A 19,592-nucleotide genomic window follows, 5' to 3' on the forward strand; every position below is an offset into this window, starting at 1 on the left:
CTTGCAACAAGGACTCACAGCAGAGCAGAAGAAACGGTCCGAGGTGTGGCATCATGTGCTGCTTGTAATGTCTATAAAATGATCATGTCAAGTAAGGGTGGAAACACCAGCAATATGCGGAGACTCACTACACAACAGGGGCCGGATATCCAGGAATGCTATGAATTTGACACTCTGTGCGCTGACTGCTTCCTCACTGTGCAGGATTATCATTACCAAGGGTGTATATCCTATCTTATAGTAACATTAGCGCCACGCTGGCAGGCTTACCAGAATACCTAAATGAAAACGGTGCTGTAAAAATATTCTCTCATTTCATCTATACTGTCCTCAGACTCAGATTAAAAAATAGCTGCACTGATGCTGAACATATGCAAAACCTTCTTTTTTTCCACTCAAAAAATTGACCAAGAATCAAGAATTGGACCTTGGACCGCTAAGCAAAATCAATAATGGCATTGGTGTCAATAAAATCTTTTCAGCTCCCATCCCCTATTCAGCGTGTTGTTTACGGGGTCGCTCAATATGTGCTTCTTTCTGATGGTGAAGACTTAAAACTCTGTCATTTGGTCATCATATTCAGGCTGTTTGGTCATTGTACGCTCCAATAATCTTCAAGTAAGTTCCTAACTTTAGTAAAACAAATGCATATTTTAAACACTAATTTAATTCATGGTGCAAATTTTCTTTGGGTCTGTATGTACATAAATCTGACCCTGACTTTTTGTCAATCACCACGACTTCTTTACTACTTTAGATACCCAGAGTTCTGGGCGTAAGGCATCATAATTCAAAGTCACATTGCCCTCCGTTGCACAAAGGAGCCCATTCAGTTTGAAACCCCATCAACCATTCTTGTGACAGACACCCTCGTCACTCCAAAGCGATTCTCCATCATTGTGAATTCAGCAGCACTCTCTTTCTGCTGGGAAAATAGCTTCCTTGTTCTGTTCAGGCAATAACTTCAATAACTGGCTGCGGGTTTGCAGACAAGTGCCATTTAAATCAAAGCTTGTTGCAGGAGCAATCTAAGCTGCATTGGTATTGATGGCTGGAAACTTTTACTCGTCAAATATTTGTATATAAATTCAACACTGCTCAGAACATTTGCACTCACCAGTGTTTATGCAAACTCTTTACTGAGCAGGAAATGATGTTTTAAAATCAATGACTTAAAGTCCCATCAGCCATTTCACTTGGAACGGTTATATTAATGAATACAGAGTACGTACAGTTACAGTTTGACATCAGGGCTGTACATTTGTCATTCCTCACAACATGCAGTCTGCATTAACAGAGATTGCAAAATGATGGCAACAAATATTCCCCTTTTAGTGGAAATAAAATCAAAGCCTACATGTGGATCATGGATTGGAGGAGGAGCCCACTGATGGGCGAATTCACAAATTGCAAAAACACTCCGGTTTTCCAAAGATTAGTGCTAATAGCCACACACAGTTAAAGGAAAATTATTAACAACTTCAGAAAATTAGTGGTGACTGAAGGACATCGACAGGCTGAGATATTAAATCCTAAAGACAGTTTATCACTGTCATGTTTAACTTTCTTGCCTCAAGTTTAGAGGAACGCCTCTGTACCTTGTCGGTCAGGACCTGTGGCTCTTGGTCTGAAAATTTGAGTTTTATTTTTCCCTCTGCCAGTTTCTTGACAATAAAGTATTTCAGATTCAGCCTACTGTGTTCTTGGTACAAAGGCAACATTTATACGTTGCGACATGGATCATTTTAATCAGATGCAAAAAGGGGCTAAATGCATTCAGCTGCAAAACTTTATGCACATGTTTGCATTGTAAAACATTAGCGCAACTGTGAATCGGACCTTGAGTTGAGGCAGATAGCGGTTGCAAGTGATGTGTAAGTCTTGGTGCTTTCAGTGGCTGCATTTCGGTCTTTGGGAATTCTCCCCTGACATGTATTATTCCACAAGTATTCCACATTTGTATGTGGAGTCCATGCAGGTAGTAAATGGGCTGAAAAATGGGTCCTATAGTATATTGGATTGTCTACGTGTTCCACATGAGCCCCATGCCAATTGCCCATATGGGTGGGTTTGCCCAAGTGGGCCCCACATGGGTCATGCTACAGCTACCTGGGTACAAAGTGGATATTGGTCCAAAATGGGCATCTGACCTGGGGCCCACTTGGGTAAACCCTCGAATATGGAACCCCTGGACAGTCCCATATAGGGCCAGTTTTTCAGCCCATTTACTACCCACAAGGGCCCCACATACAAATGTTTGCTGCGGCCCAAGTACAAAGTGCATTCATCAGGGTCTAACAAGTTTATAATTTACTCCTGTTTAGGTAATATGTGCTAGAAAGTGGAGTTGTTTTAGCCTTTTGGAAAAGGTTTAAGAAGGATTCAGTGGGCTTGGTGGTGAGTTCCACTGGGACGAATTCAGAGTGTATTGAGAGACAGACTAATATATTGTGGATTTGTTAATCATAAAACAGATATGGAGTAGTGCAAGACTTAGCCTTTGGGCACCCAGGCATGTGACAAAAGGTGTATTCAATTTCAGTGGTGTATGTCACATGACACATGCTAAATTGTCTGCCTGTGTCTCAAGGGCTTTGCTCAGGTTTTTTGCTTTAATATTGATTTAAACTACTCTCTGTCATCTGAAAGGGTCACCAGTGCTACTACTCTCACTGAGGGTGCTTTCACACCTGAGCTGAGATGTGTTTCCTCAGATAATCCGGTTGGTTTGGGTTAGAGTGAAAGCTCGTTCAAACAAAAGCCCTTTTTAGATAGGAGTTGTGCAAATTTGCAGGAAAGCCCAATCAGTCTTTTTTCAGCATTGGCAGTATAAAAACAAAATTGGGGAGTGCAGCAAAATGCCACCTACCTACTTTTTTTTATACAGAATGCGCCTTTTTCAGGACAGTGGGGGGCGTGAGCAAGAAACAAAACATGTAGCGTTGACGTAAACAGTGACGTGGGAGGGAAGCCGCGGCTAGTCAGTCCTTCCTCATTCGGCCTGTCCTTCACCGTCCCTGTCATCTGCCAGTTAATGGCCTCTTCATTTGCGAGGGCAAGGAGGGCACGCAATTCTTTGTCTCCCCAGTTGCTCATCTTTACAGTGTCTGTCAGGTTTGCTTTTCCCTCTTGCTACTAGCTGCTTGCTAATTCTTGCTATCAGCTGTTTCCTGTTTATCCACCGCCAGTGGCTCGCATGTGCAGCGTCATCAACAGCTCCTCCCACAAGTCTTCAACAGCCCCTCCCGTTGCAGAAGGGCACCTCGGTCTGTTTAAACTAAAAGGGTTCTGCCAATATGACTACCCTACGAGGCGGAAAATTGGGCACCTCGGATCAACTCGCCAATCCAGCTCTGTGTGTCTAAATGCTCACAGCTTGCCGGCAAAACGGCCCAACATTCACTGAAAAGTTTACCAAAAATCGGTATGTTGTGGGTTCATTTAACGGTCAGTAGCTCTCAAATCCATAACTTATTATGACCATACCTTGCTTGTTGTCTCTCAACAGGACCTGCCTTCTCTTTCAGTAGTGTCTCACATGTCAAATTTGAATAATTAAATGCTCAACAACTCGCTGTCTTGTCAGCTGTTCATATTATTCGCCTCCTTCTAAAGCATATGATTAGAAAGAAACACCAAGGCAAACCCAGAGACCAAATCCTGAGACCAGGACGTGTCTGTGAGTTTCTCTAGGATATTCTGTCAGATAGTTTAGTGACTCTTCGACTGTGTAACATTGGTTTGGTGTGCCTGACAAAGTGCAGTGTGAACTCTAACCGAACCAAATGAAGAATGAGGTAGGGCTGCCACTAACGATTATTTTCATTGTCGACTAATCTGTCGATTATTTCTTCAATTAGTCGACTAATCATTTCATCGAAAAATGTGTTAAAATGTTGAAAAATGTAGGTCTGTCTCACCCAAACCCTAAAATTATGTCATCTAATGTCTTGTTTCATACTCACGCCAAAGGGTTTTAGTTCACTGTCATGGGAGAGTGTGTAAAGCTGCCAATATCTGAACGTAAGAAGCTGCAATAAGAGTATTTTGCGGTACTTTTATAGTACTTTTCTATAAAAAATGACTCAAACCGATTAGTCGACTACTAAAATAGTCACTGATTATTTTAATAGTCGATTAGTCGACTAATCGTGGCAGCCCTAGAATAAGACCATGTTGCAACCTCACCCAGTCTACAGAACTATCAGTGTGAAAGTGCCTGAGAACCAACACCCTCTATTTGGCTTTGGAAACTTTTGGCTTTGACTCATCTGTTGGCCAACGTGGTTGAATACCTACAACTCTCGCTGATAATTTATGTAACTCAGCTGTGGCTCTTTATTGTTTTTTGAAAGTTTTTGGACAGCAGTGGAGTTCTGTGGCACGGAGACCTCAGCTATATCAGGCTCTTGCTGCACACACAATGCTTGCTAATAGGATTAATTCACTTTTGCTTTTAGTCTCGTCAGGGGAAGTGTTGTTTATAGTAAAAATAGAAAATATATTAATATATACCAGCCTTATTCTTTAAGCAAGCTAAGAGACCCAGGTGGTTTATGAGTTAATGGGCCAGTTGGTGGAGTGAAAATTGGGCTTACATTCATCAGGTGACAAGACAGAGGACTCCACTGGGATGCTCATGCTGTACCGTGTCTACTGGTGGTGTAATAGGGCAATGATTTGCTACCATAGGAGCAGATGTTCAGCTGATAGTAAATCAAAGTTCGGTTGGTGAGTTTGTTTTTCTGCCCTCGGTGATCCAGAATTGCTTAAAGCAGCTTTGAATTGATCTTGCGCATCTTCTTCACATAATAAATACAATGTGAAATGTAAAATAGAGGTGTGATCAAGTACAGCTATTGTGCAACTAGAAACTAAGTATATGCTCATAAGCTGGCTGTAAACTTCCTCTCCATCCATCTGAAGGCAAGCTTGCTCAAGCTGTTTCATAAAATTCCATCATTTACCATCTGCAGCTGAACATTGGTCAGCAGGGAAAATGGCTGAAAGAGTCAGTGATGCAAGGAGCTATAATCTGTTCCCAAGCCACCCTGTTGTTTGTTTTGAAAAGAGAGAAATGGAGAGGGAGAAAAAAAAGGAAAAGAGACCAAAGAAACAAATGGACCCATCTCCTTCCTAAAGCGTTGCTTTTCCAGCTCATTTATCAAAAGCAGGAGAAGAATTCTTTTTGATTGGCTGATTACCAGAAGCATTCATCACCAGCCGACGTATCCCCACCAATTTGACACTGCCATTTTGGATAATTTGTTAGGGATGACAAAGAGGTCATTGTTGCCCTGGCTTCTTTTTGACCTTTTTAATATTAGAAAATTAATTTTCTATCTGAAACAAATGTATTAGGTCCTGTCACAGCACCTAGATGAATTTTGCACCTTGAAATCCTCCCTAATGCCGTCCCTCTGTGACTCCTACAGCTTCACTCCTTCCTGTCTCTCTTTGTCCAACAGTCAGATTTGCATCATACTGTATGTGTGAGGCTGGAGATCTCTCTCGGTGTGAGTCTTTTTGTGTCTTATTCTCTTCCTCCCTGTCTTCTCTCTCCTCTCTCCCCATGTGCGTTGTCCTCTGGTGTCAGCCAACCATTTCTGATCCATTTCTGAGATTTACGGCCAATTTTACCCCATCATCCCTGCGTCGTTTCAATCCCTCCATCATCCCTCTTTTTATTCTCCCTCCGTTGGAAGCTGAATTGTCTGCTTTTCACAGGAAGATACAGATGAAGCTCTCACACTCTGGCAATTTTTATGCCTTTTTATCAACTTAGTTCACAGGCTCTTACCTTATCTTAATTTTTTACATAACAGTCCAAATTATTTTTTTTATTTCAGCACCTCCCCTCTTGCTCCCCTCTGCTTGTCTTGTCTCACCACCTCCTCCTGTCTGTACCTATCAGCCTCCTTTTATTCTCCTTCACCTGCTCTCCTGGCAGGCCCTCCCAACAGATGTGGCAGCTTATGTGGCACTAACAGGCCCGAAGCAGAGGGCTGCCTGCGCCCGTTCAGGCTGATTACAAGTCACCTCTGTGTTCATAAACAGACAAATACCGCCATCAATTTGAGAGCACAGTGCAGCCTGAGAGGGAGGAGGAGGAGGAGGGGGAGACAATGAGAGAGACGTAGACAGACGGAGGGAGAGTTTTGTGTCCATGAAGCAGGTCATGCCATCTGCCATGTTCTGTCACTGCTACATCATTAGAGGGTCACTGACCACGTGCCCCCGTGACCTGAATTCGCTTCTCTAACTAATGAAACGTTGGATAGAGTTTTACAGTGTTTAAGTGATATGACAGGTTTCTTTCCATCCTTTTTGTGGTGACTCCATATGATTGTTTGATGCTCACAGCGTCCCACAAATTCACGCCCAGGTGGCTCTGCTGGATTTGACGAGTACATTGCACAAGGGCACTTCATCAGTCAGTGCATAGGTAAATGAGAGGTTTCCACTCCCACTGTCACTGCCCACATTTAACAGGTTGACTTGAGGTTTGAAATGACCGCTCATTAAATTCCTCCAATCATTGTTTAGTAGTCATAAAAATGCAGCAAGCTTGTCCAGTTTTGAATTCCTCCACTTGTTGAAACAGTGTGTACTGGGCTTTAGTAAGTGTCATACTCAGTACCTTAAGAGTTGAGATAGAGTTTTCTGTAATACAAATACAAGAGCTGTTTTGTGTCTGTGTTAAAATGTAACAGACTGATTAAACAGTGTGTTTATGTTCATTCTTATATCTTCTATATGGATCAACAGCTGGTGAGGATGCTGAGTTTTTGCCTGGGACATGTTGCTTTTGCATGATATCATGTAGCCTATACAGTCATTAGGTGCATATTAATGACTCTTTCCCAGAGTTCACCTTAAAATGAATCAGCTTTAAACACTCAACCAAATTGTAAAACTAGAAGTCTTTTTCCATACACACGTGCTGGCTTGGTTTGACTCGTTTGACTTGGTACATCAGCCCAGTGCGGCAGGGATTTTTATCACCATACAGGGCTACCTGCTCAAAGGTGTGTCTTTAACTAGTGATGCGCTTGTGTTTGTGAACTTAAAGAATGTTTTTCTGTCCGCTCCACTGGTCTTATTGGGGTCAACAATTTTCTTGAACTGTTGTCGAAAGTTGACCTGAAACAGTACAGTTTGTACCCCTCTTGCGTCAGTTTTGGATGTTCAGAGACAAAGGGGAAATTCTAAGAAAGTCATAATTCCTGGAAAAAAAAGTTTGTCACTAGGAGCAACTCTTTGTGCTAGGAAGCTTTGTGAATGCGGCCCGTGTTTTTACAGGAAATGCACAGTTTCTGCTCTTTAAACGCATACAGTCTTTTTCAAAATAAACTTTGAACAATGGTAAAAAAAAAAAAAAAAAAAAACTCGAAAAACCCTCATTTTTAGGTTCTGTAACTTCCTTAGCTGTGGGCAACAAAAGAGCACAGTTAGGTTTGGGGGAAAAAAAAGCTTTGGTTTGACTTGGTGTGGCCAAAGGTGCCAATGGGAAAGGCCTGTAAGGTTAACTAAGTTAGCTAGCTAGCTACAACTGATCAAATCTACTAGTGACGCCAACAGAATCAGTCACCAGCCAGAAACAAGAAATAAAGGCTCCATTGTTGTGAGATTTACCAGGAAATTTGAGTAATTCATGCTTATGTTAATATTGTAAACTGCGTATGTGCTGTGCATTAAGTTTGACAGGCATAGTAGCAGTAACGAAGAGGGTGGGGCTTAGTGAACAGTCAGTTAGCATTCCTCCAATCACAGGTCAGCTTGCTGCAATCTATTTCAAAGCCCAGTTGGAGCTTACCCATGAAGAAACCTGTGTTACTCCTCCCACTGGCAATATAGGAAATGTTTTAATGTTGGATAATGTGCATTACATGGCGAATAAGTTCAACTTTCTTCTCTTGAACAAGCAGCAGTTTTCCTTCTCCTCAAAAGGTATGCTGCTGATGCCAGGAGCTTTATTCAGGAGCTTGTAATCCTGCTTCAATCAGCTCCTTTTCCTTCCCGTGTAAAGATAAGCCCGGCATTTACGGCCCTCAACGCACCCCGCTCTAATTAATATGCAGGAGATAAGTACTTGTCTGACAAAATTCATTCGTTTGACCTTCTAGGTTTTACACTAAACTGTTTGCGGCCGCTGCAAGTTCACCACAAGTTGAGAGTTCCCTGGAGTTTCTGCAGCGAGATGGGGCTTTTGTTTCTCTCTGAGAGGTTTAATTTGGACAGCTTGCTCTCCCTCTCTGTTTCTCTCTCTCACTCTCTCAAATTGTCTTCTGACTTTCATTCGGCAGTCTCTGTTTCTTAATTGCCCCTAATTGCTTAATTACAATTTCAAATGAACAATTCTGGAGGTCAGAGCGGGTTGTTAATTGAAGCATCAATCACAGTGGTGGGGCCTTCAGAACCGTCTCAGTTTGATTGACAGGGCATTAACTGAGTATTGTAGTAAGCCTGGACATGACATTGTGGGGGCTCCATGGCTGATAGTACTGTTTCTGCTGCTCCTCTGCTGTCCTTCACATGAAGCTGTGAAGGAGAAACCTTCTGGGTTAACATCAGGACAGGGACACACTAACACACTATGTGTGTGGGATTCCTCCAGATTATCTACTTTCCTTTCACCTGAAGATACATCTTCATATCATGTGGCTGTGACTGAACCTGTGTTGGCCCTGTGGGTACACCTATGGTTTTCATGGTCTAAGCTAGGCACCTTAGTCCCAACTAAAGCTGGGCGTAACACTGTACAATTTGATCCCAAACTCTGACCTGAGGTTTGAGCTGTTAGACTCATTTTTAGAGTTGGACTGAATTTTAGCTTTACCGGGCATTGTTTGCCCTGCAGTGTGTGGGGGGGAAGCAAGGACTGATTGCGGCCTCATCAACTGCTCCTGACCAACTGTCGGACATTTGGATAAATTTCTGACATCCGAATTTTGGTTGGTTGTTATCAGGCTCTCTCACAGTTGAAGCAGAGACACGAGTCAGTTCCCCATGGTCAGTGCCTTTTTCCTCACTCAATCACAAAGTGTAGCCCATACAGTTTGTTTGTGCTGCTACCTTGTGCGTGTGCATCAGTGCAGAAGTTGAGACGCCTGTCTCTACATTATTGTAAACAGTACCTCCACTAGCAGACTGGTACAGTGGGAGTTGACAACAGCTCAAATTGTACAGATTATGTCCTGTGTAAGTGAAAACCTAACGCTATAGCATACAGTAATACTTTTGGCCAGTGTGTAATACGTTTCCAACTTGGCTACAGTTTGGGGACAAGTCATCCGACCACTCAAACCACGAGTCACATTCACCCATACATATATATACACACACTGGTGGCTGAGGCTACCATTAAGGTGCCACCTGCTACTCAGTTTTTAACACACTCACACACCAATGGAACAACCATTAGGAGCAATTTGGGGTTCAGTATCTTGCTCAAGGATACTTTGACATGCAGAGGAGGAGCCGGGGATTGAACCGCTGATCTTCTGATTGGTGGACAACCCGCTCTACCTCTGAGCCTAAGCCGCCCCCAAATGCCCAGTGTTGGGGAGTAACAAGTTACTAGTAACGTTACTAGTACCGCATTACAGTAGTAACATTACTTTTCCAGTAACGAGTAGTGTAACTACCCACTAATAAAATTTCGGCAATAATATCACAGTTGCCCTCAAACCAAACAACTTGCTACAACATTACATTTTTTAATCACATCACTACTGACTTGAAATACAACAATCACATCGGCAGACTTATTTTTGTAATCATAGCAGGCACGTCACAAAGCAGCAAGCTAGTTAAAGATGGAAATGCTTGGAAATATTCCCATTGCTTTGATTTTGGTGGGAGTAAAGACGACAAAAACATTATTGTTGCAGGTAGTCAGACTAAAAGTCTTTCCACTGCAAAAAACACGTCTTGAAACCTCCGGTCTGGAACACCTCTGCTAGTATGACCAATAGCACAACAATGCAAAGCTTTTAATCGTGGGCAGCTGCAGCTACAAAGAAGTAATGAAGTTTGTGATTGGATATGTGGTGGATGAAATGTTGCTCTGTGAGTGGCTCTCCATCTTTTGGGTAGAACCTTGGTAAAATACTGGTAATTACCCTGACATTCACACAGAGGCACATATCTGAATTTTTGGAAGATACGAAATTACCAATTTTATGGGGTGTAACAGAAAAGTAATTAAACAAATTACCATTGGCAGGGAGTAATAAGTTAAGTGATACTATTACTTTTGAAAATAGCCCAACACTGGTAATGCCCCCTTGCACAAAGAAGATCTGGAAAGAAATGTTTTTCTGAACAGGCTGTAATTCATTTTCTGTTAATTAACCAATCTGTTAATTGACTAATTTCTTTAAGCTCTGTCTTCAAGTTTTCTGTGGAAGGACTCCACTGGCCTGCACTGAGCCCTGACCTCAACACCATCACACACTGCCCAAAATCAGTATCTGAACTCACAGATTCACGTCTGGATTAATGCCAGCTAGTCTGCAGCCAAGTTTCAAAATCTTGTGTAAAGTGTTCCCAAAAGAGTGTTGACTGTTACAGCAGCATTTTAACACCAGTGGTTTTTTAAATTAGATGTTTAACAATCACAGAAGAGTGTAATTTCTGTCCACACACTTTTGGCCATGTTGTGTATCCAGCTCATTGTGATCTTGAGATTACAATTTCAAATGAACAATTCTGAGTTAATGAAGTTGTTACATTGAAGCATCAATCACATTGCAGATTCAGATTCACGTTCTCAGTTTGATTGACAGGGCATTAACTGTTATCTGTAAGCCTGAGCAGAGGATCATTGTCTCCTCCTGATAGTACTGTTTCTCCTCCTCCTCTGCTGTCCTTCATTCATCTGTCCCAGCCTTCCGTGGGTTAACATCAGGACAGGGACACACTAACACACTATGTGTGATTAGATTATCTACTTTCCTTTCACCTGAAGATACATCTTGGCATGTGGCTGTGGAACTCCTTCAACCCTCCTTCCTCTGCCTAATGGAGCTGGATCTACCTCTTCATGGTCTAAGCTCACCTTATCCCAACTAAAGCTGGGCGTCTCTGTACAATTTGATCCCAAACTCTGACCTGAGGTTTGAGCTGTTAGACTCATTTTTAGAGTTGACTGAATTTTAGCTTTATATGCATATGTTTGCCCTGCAGTGTGTGGGAAGCAAGGACTGCTCAGTTGGCTGCATCAACTGCTCCTGACCAACTTGCTCTTTTGGATAAATTTCTGACATCTTTTGTTTCTCCTTCCCTCCTCTCACAGTTGAAGCCTCAGTTCCCCCACCTCCTCCTCCTCCTCCGCCTCCTCCACCTTCTCCTGCTGCTGTTCCTCTCCTCTGGGGCTCCATCCATCAGGTTGTCGGGGGCTGAGACGCCTGACTCTACATTATTGTAAACCATATTTCACCTCCAGCCAGCAGACTGGCTGACAACAGCTCAAATTGTACAAATTGTGGCTGTGAGCGGAATTTCAAACACAGGCACACTGCGTATTGAACCGCTGATCTTCTGATTGGTCTCTCTCTCTCCTCTCTGAGCTCTAAGCCGCCCCTACAAATGCCCAGTGTCTCTCTGTAACAAGTTACTCGCTCTCTAGTATGCATTACAGTAGTTTTTCTGTTTGCTTTTCCAGTAACGAGTAGTGTAACTACCACACTAATAAAATTTCACACACACATCACAGTTGCCCTCAAACCAAACAACTTGCTCTTTGTCATTACATTTTGTTGTTCACATCACTACTGACTTGAAATACAACAATCACTATCGGCAGACTCTCCTTTTCCATCCTCTCAGTCTTCCCTTCCTTTCCTCCTCTTTACGACCCACAGGGAGCAAGGTTCCCATTGCTTTGATTTTGGGGAGCAAGAGGACAAAACATTATTGTTGCAGGTAGGAATCAGACTAAAAGTCTTTCCAGCAAAAAGGATGAAACCTCCGGTCTGGAACACCTCTGATAAGTATGAGAGAGGAGCACAACAATGCAAAGCTTTAATCGTGGACAGCTGCAGCTACAAAGAAGTAATGAAGGTTTGTGATTGTGTGTGTGTGTGTGTGTGTGTGTGTGTGGCTCTCCATGGATTGGGTAGAACCTTTGTAAAATACTGGCAGGAGTAATTGGCCAAGTGAGGTCATTTTAAGCTGGTCTTCATTACTTGGTTTAGGAGTTTAGGCTGGACTGTTAGGTAGAAGATCTGAGCAAGAAATGGTTTTTGAACAGGCTGTAATTCATTCATACATGTGAGATAAAATCTGTTAATTGACAATTTCTTTAAAGGGGCAGTGTGGAAGGACTACTGGCCTGCACTGAGTTTATTGTCATCACACACTCTGCCCAAAATCTGAATCTGAATATTCACCCATTAATGCCAGTGTCTGCAGCCAAGTTTCAAAATCTTGTGTAAAGTGTTAAATAAAAGAGTGTTGACTGTTACAGCAGCATTATAATTATGCTTTTAAATTAGATGTTTAACAATCACAGAAGAGTGTAATTTCTGTCCACACACTTTTGGCCATGTTGTGTATCCAGCTCATTGTGATCTTGAGATTCTGTTTAATCAACTGAGTTATTCTCACTGAAGGCATCAAAACTATGAATGAACACATGTGGAGTTATGTACTTAACAAAAAGCCAGTTAACCTCTCTGCCATGAGCAACATGTTTTATCATTCTAGTTTCTTCCAATCCATCCACCTCTATCTCCTGATTACCTGCTTTTATTCATCATTCTCTCCCTCCCAGCTTCAAGAGGTGTCCTCCAGAAATGGAGAGACCAGGTGTGCCTTATCAGGCTGGTTTAGTGGAATTTCTTGGCTTTATCAATGGTTGGGACCATCCTTCAACCCTCCTGTTGTGCCAAATGGAGCTGGATCTAATCTCTCAGCCGACAACCCCCATCTCCTCCTCGTTAAAATTCATATTATGGCTCCAATCAGCTTTCAGTCCCTATCTGACTCTGCCTTTATGTCTCTATATGTATTTCTCCCTCTGTCTACCGCCACTGCTCAGTTGGCTGCATTTAGGTTTTTTCCCCTCTTGCTCTTTTTTGTGTTTTGTTTTTCTGTTGTTTCTCCTTCCCTCCTCCCTCGCACTGTCCTCTTCTACCCCCCACCTCCTCCTCCTCCTCCGCCTCCTCCACCTTCTCCTGCTGCTGTTCCTCTCCTCTGGGGCTCCATCCATCAGGTTGTCGGGGGCTGCTAGCGGCCGACTCCCAGCCACCATATTTCACCGCCAGCCAGCCAAGCAGCTGACAGCACAGCCACCGCCAGGAAATTGCTTTGGCTGTGAGCGGAATTTCAAACACAGGCACACTGCGTCGCCTGGGCCGCCCAGGCCTTCATGGTCTCTCTCTCACCACTGTCAAGGAGGCAACACCTCCCTACACACATTTGTTATGGGCCAAGAAACACTCTCTCAAGGAATGTCTTAGACCAGTGGAAATCTGTGCTTATGTACTTATTTCCTTTGAGATCTTTGGTTCCATCTCTATATGTTTTTCTGTGCTCCTGCGGATGGACACACACACACACACACACATAAGCATGGAGGACCCATATGCATGGTGTTGTTTGTCTTTTGACACTGTTGGGGATTTATTCTCCTCCCTCCATCTCCAGCATGGCTACCACAGCATCCTCCAGCGACATGCCATCCTCCTCTTTACGCACAGGGAGCAAGGTGTGGTGCTGAATGATCATTTATTTTTCAACAGGACAATGACCCCAAGAGGAGGAAGGCTGAAGGAAGGATAAAACCAGAGGAAGGAGAATGGAGTGATAAGATAGAGAGAGGAGGGAGAGAGGAGGGATGCTGGTTGGTGCTGCTGCTGCTGAATTAAGGGTCAGAAGGTGTGTGTGTGTGTGTGTGTGTGTGTGTGTGTGTGTGGTGGATTGTCAGAACCAGTTTAAGACCATTGAAGTGAGGAGGGTTTTTTTGCCAAGTGAGGTCATTTTTGCTGGTCTTCAGTTCCTGGCTGGTTTAGGGAGTTTAGGCTGGACTGTTAGGTAGAACACACAGCAAGATCATAGATCAAGCAAAGGGTGCTATTCACATACAGAATATAAAACATGTTTTCAGTTATTTCACCTTTTTTTGTTAAGTACATAACTCACATGGTTTATTGTCAAATCTGAATCTGAATCTGAATATTCTACCCATTAATATGTTTATATGTTTATAAGTGTATAATCGCTATAAAATAAAATTCGTTTGGTTTTCGTAGCCTTATAATTATGCTTTTATATATATATATATATATATATATATATAGCAAGGGCCTTGCTTTAGAGAGGTCGCCATCTTACGCCGCCATGTATGTAAGGCAGCCTGAGCGGACAATCCAGCTAGCCAGAGAACGCTTTTCGCGTGTATAAATGAACCAACGAAGACAGCAGAAGGAAGGAAGAAGGAGGAGGAAACAGCAGAGAGTGTTAGTAGTTCGTCGATAGAGAGTAGTGAAAAGTTTTTTTAGTTATAAAGTTTGCGAATGGACTACACTTACCATGCAACACGAGAGAATGAACCCGAACCGTCATCTGCGAGGAAAAGAAGACGCAACTTCACTCCTTGTGATGCACTCTCTGCGGCGCTTTCCCTCCTGATGATATATCTCCCCAACGATGGCAGCAGTAGCACCAAATCCCATTTTGAGGATTCAGCCTCTCTTCTCGCCCGCTCAGCATCAAACACATGGAGTTCCTCATCTGTATGCTCTGGCTCAAACAGGTATGGCTCTGGATCTGTGTCCGCTACAAGAAACTCTTCAAAATTGCATTCAAAGTCGTCCATTGCAGCTACTATAGTCCAGAGATATTGCTAGGCTAAATAAACAGCTGAGCTCTGTTTACAGGCTACGCTGTCAGTCAGTGTGCGGGCTCGAGATTGAGCAGAGAGCGGAGGGCTGCCCCTCTGGGTACCGTAAGCGGGTATGTGTGTATGAAGTGTGTGTGTTATGCTAGAAGAGTCAGAGTTTGGGACGGAGTCTTTTACCCCCTGGAGTGTTACCGGAGTTTTTGGAGTGCTCAGATGAACTGGTCTTTCTCCCAAACGCTACTCTGGTCTCCTGCTGGTGAGTGATTCATTACAATATCGTAACATGGTTTAGATTTCTAAATAAATATTCACCTCGTTGCTAGATAGACCTACTCCTGTAAAACTCGTGTCTGCACAAGGTTTTTTGACCTTTACGAGGCCACCGTCATTTACCCGACAGGAGGGGTGAGCGAGTGAGCCCTGCAATCTAGAATTTGACCACTGATGTGACTGTTTTCAACGGTTTTCAACCCATTTTACGCACTGGCCCTTTAATTCACTGCTCTTACTTACTATTAATCATATATTTTAAAAATATAGATATGAATGTGTGTGTTTGTGACCGTGAGAATGATGTGATGAGCAAGTGTGTTGGTGCATGTGTAACATGTATATGCTGCTAAATGGATTGCTCCAACAAATTTTCGTTGTATAACATACAATAACAGTAAATGATCTATCTCTTCAATTGTAAGCAGCTAAATCATACTTTTTTTTCAATATTAAACCTAAAAGATGCACAATTTTTAAAAATGTATACAGAAATAAATGTGGTCGGCAATAGTTTAATGGTATGTTTATCATTAAACATCAGGGGTGCCAACAATAGCTGATATACTTTCGGGTTGACCGTCCATCCGCCCATACATACATCCCGTTCTCAAAAACGCAATATCTCAAGAACACTTTGACGGAATTTCTTCAAATTTGGCACAAACATCTACTTGAATTAAAGGAACTGATTAGACCTGAGCTGATTAGAATTTGGTGTTTGAAGGATAAAGGTCAAGGTCACTATGACCTTGCATCTTAATTCACAAATTTCGTGATATCTCATGAAGGTCTTGATGGAGTTTCCTCAAATTTGACACAAAACTCCTCTTGGATTCAAAAATAAGCTGATTGGAATTTGGTTGTTGGAGGTCAAAGGTCAAGGTCACTGTGACCTCACAAAACATATTTTTGGCCATAAATTAGCAATTCATGTGCTAATTACGACAAAATTTCACTCAAAAGTCTATTAGGATAAAATGATTAAGTGATGACATTTTATATCTACAAGGTCAAAAATCCTCTTCACTTTGACATCATAATATTCTGCAAAACACTTTTCTGGCCATTTTTCAAAGCCATAAATCAGTAACAGAAAGACATTTGATAAGATACTGAATTGGTGACACTGATCCTGAGTGTCCACCTGACAGCTGCTGTTTGTGTAGATGATCTGCGCTGCTGGGGGGAAGATGTGTGTGAAGCAGCCATGTTTTCACAGACATGGATGTAAACTGTCAGTACAGCCTGATGAGTTTGCAGAGGCATACAACCACAAAGCGGTCATTCTAGTTCTATTTTTTAGTACAGTGCTACACTATATGTGTAATACACTCATTGGTGCCATTATCCTGCACAACTATCCATACTGATCATATCTGTGTAAGTTAAAGGAGCAAGCAGCTTCTATTTTCATTTTATTTTATTTGTATTTTTGTCTTGTTTTTATCTTGTTTCCTTTTATCTATCACTCAGTCACTTTTCATTCTTTGCTTTTGACTCTTTAGCTGCTGAAACAAGTGGATTTCCCAGGTGTGAGATCAATAAATTAATCTTTTTTTTTGTCATACAGTGGTGTGATTGATAACACTGAAAGACTGTGGGTGAATTCCATTCATGGAGTCTATATCTGTGGATGGGTCACACTATAAAGTATTCATGGTGTGCTATTACAGGCCTACGTATTGTACAATATTGTTTGTATAGAGGGAGTTAGTGTTTTGTACTAACATGAAATAATACAAGACATGCACAGATGGACATCAGACTGCAACTTTGGAAAGCTCCTGTCAGTTCCAATTAGGAAAATTAAGCACAGCAAAATGTTTAAGCAAAGATCTAAAACTTTTTAATGTACTTTTTATTTTATTTAATCTTTTTTTTAATCAGGCAGCCTCATTGAGATTAAGATCTCCTTTCCAAGAGAGACCTGAGAACAAGAAACATTTACAAGAACACAATCTGCAAAACAGAAACAACACAATTACACATAAATAAACAGGGAATAAAAACAACAGTAAAAAAGAGTCATAAAAACATCAGATAATAAAGCTTTAAAATCTCCAAGGGAAATATAAGACTCAGGTTTAAGGACACTTTTAGTTTATTCCATTTAAAGGTTGCAAAGTACCTGAAACTAGTTGTGCCAACATTAGTGCATACATAAGGGATATCTAAGGTTAAGTAGCTACTGGAACATGTACTGTACTAGATTTAAGTAGAGAAGAGATGTGAGGTAGTTTTGAAGCTTCAGCAGTAGAGTTTTATAAATGAATAGCATAAAATGACGAGTTCTTGTAGACTGTAGGAAAGTCCATTCAACCGTGTGATACAGAGATCAATGATGGGTTTGAAATTTGTCATTTGTGATAAATGCACTATAATACACAGAGTTTAACTGCTGAAGTGCTGACAGGGTAGCGAGACAATACAGAGTATATCTCCATACTCAATGACAGACATGAAGGTTGACTGTACAGTAGTATAGTTTGAATAAGACAGACATCCTTTAATTCTATACAAGAAGATCAGTTTGATTTTTAATGTTTGAGTCAAATGTTGAATATGAAATTTGGATGATAGTCTGCCGTAAAGCCAAATTCCTAAGTGTTTGTATGACTCAGTGAGTACAATATGGGTGCCATTTAAAGTTTTAATGCCAGCATAGTCAGAGTCACTGGTGGAGGTGGAGAATACCATGTACTTGGTCTTCTCTGCATTTAAAACTAGTCTGTGATTAGTGTAAATGTTAATACATGTTCTTAGGTGTTCCTGATGCTGTCTCACTGTGAGCAGCTCCACTGTATTTAGGAGTTACAAAGTCCATTCACAGCGCACTGAAACATGTTCAAATCACTCAAACTGCCTTTATGAGCATCAAATACCTTAAAGGGACATTTCACCCAAAAATCAAGAAAACATATTTTCCCTCTTACCTTTTGTGCTTTTTATCAATCTGGATAGTTTTGATGTGAGTTGCAGAGTGTTGGAGATATCGGCTGTAGAGATGTCTGTCCTCTCCTGAATATAATGTGACTAGATGGCTCTCAGCTTGTGGTGCTCAAAGTGCCAAGAAAATACATTTGAAAAACTCAACATCAGTGTCTCTTTCCAGAAATCATGACCTGGTTACGCAAGATAATCCACAGACCTTGTTGTGGGGGTTTTTATGAAGGAACTACTTTCTTTCTACCAAACCACACCCGCCATCATTATCACCGTGCAGAAGGAAGAGTGCATCTACTGCTAGCTAACATCACAGTTTAGTCAAGAAGGACGCCATTAACGCTTTCCCTACCAGTGGCCAGCCACCTCTAACATTTCTGATCATATTCACTCATCTTTCAAGACCCACAGAATAATTTTCTCTACGAATATGTAAATAGTTTATACATCAAACTAAAGAAGAGACCTTCTGTTTTTATACACACCAAAAAAATTTTTTATTTTATCTTATTCCATTCCTTTTTATTTGACAACACTTGAATTTGTGCATTTTCATTAATAAAAACAAAAAAAAACATTTCGGACAAAAAGCTGAGAAGAATGTGTTTTTGTCAAAGACAGTCATTTTCAAGTACAAAATCAATTTCACATTACATTTTTGTTTTTTCTCATTTCCTTATGTTGTCTATCAACATCACCATGGCTTGTGCAACCATAAAGTTTATGGTCTGCTCCAACATTTTCGTGCAGTTTATAAGCTGCTACTTCTCTGTAAACAACATGCTCTTCCGGTTTCCAGCGGATATTCGTCTTCATTTGTTTTTGGACATGGCAGTGCTGTTCTATTTCACAAAATGTGTAACAGCGCCCCCTATCTTATAACAGTGAAAACAAGGATTGCTGAAATATCTTGTCAATGGTGGGGAAGTGTTCTGTCATAGATGACATAAAATCTCAACAATGGTGGGGATAGTGTTAATGTTTACATCCCGCACTGTTACGAGCACAAACGTCTCGTCCATGAGATACACGCTTCCTCCTGTGCAGTGATACAGTTGGCGGGTGTAGTTTGGCAGAGAGAAGCTAGTTCCTACATGAAATTTCTCACAATAAAGTCTGTGGAATATCTTGAGTAGCCAGGTCATGATTTCTGTAAAGAGACATTGTTGTTGAGTTTTTGAAATTTATTTATTTTTTTGGCACTTTGAGCACCACAAGCCGAGTGCCCTCTAGTTGCATTATATTGGAGAGAAGGCAGACATCTCTACAGCTGATATCTCCAACACTTGGCAACTCACACCAACAGTCTATACTGATAAATAGCACGTAAAAGATAAATAATATGTATTTTTGATTTTTGGGTGAACTGGCCCTTTAATGAGAGCTGCAGTCATCCAGGCTGGTGATCGTCCTGCATCTAGATGTGTCAGGGTAACGCATATAGTTAAAAGTTAGAGAATAAGTCAAGTCAGTGAAAGCTCCCTATTTGTATCGCAAGGTAAAGGTCTCTGGGTGTGTGTGTGTGTGT

At 41.6% G+C, this 19,592-nt stretch overlaps 1 protein-coding gene across 1 annotated transcript in view; it reads left to right on the forward strand.

The window, feature by feature from the left end:
• agbl4 (AGBL carboxypeptidase 4) overlaps positions 1-19,592 on the forward strand; it is a 400,933-nt gene that overhangs the window by 362,947 nt on the left and 18,394 nt on the right. The gene's annotated exons all lie outside the window — the stretch shown is intronic.

This window comes from Epinephelus fuscoguttatus, linkage group LG10 (genome assembly GCF_011397635.1).
Source record: "Epinephelus fuscoguttatus linkage group LG10, E.fuscoguttatus.final_Chr_v1".
Classification (NCBI taxonomy): domain Eukaryota; kingdom Metazoa; phylum Chordata; class Actinopteri; order Perciformes; family Serranidae; genus Epinephelus; species Epinephelus fuscoguttatus.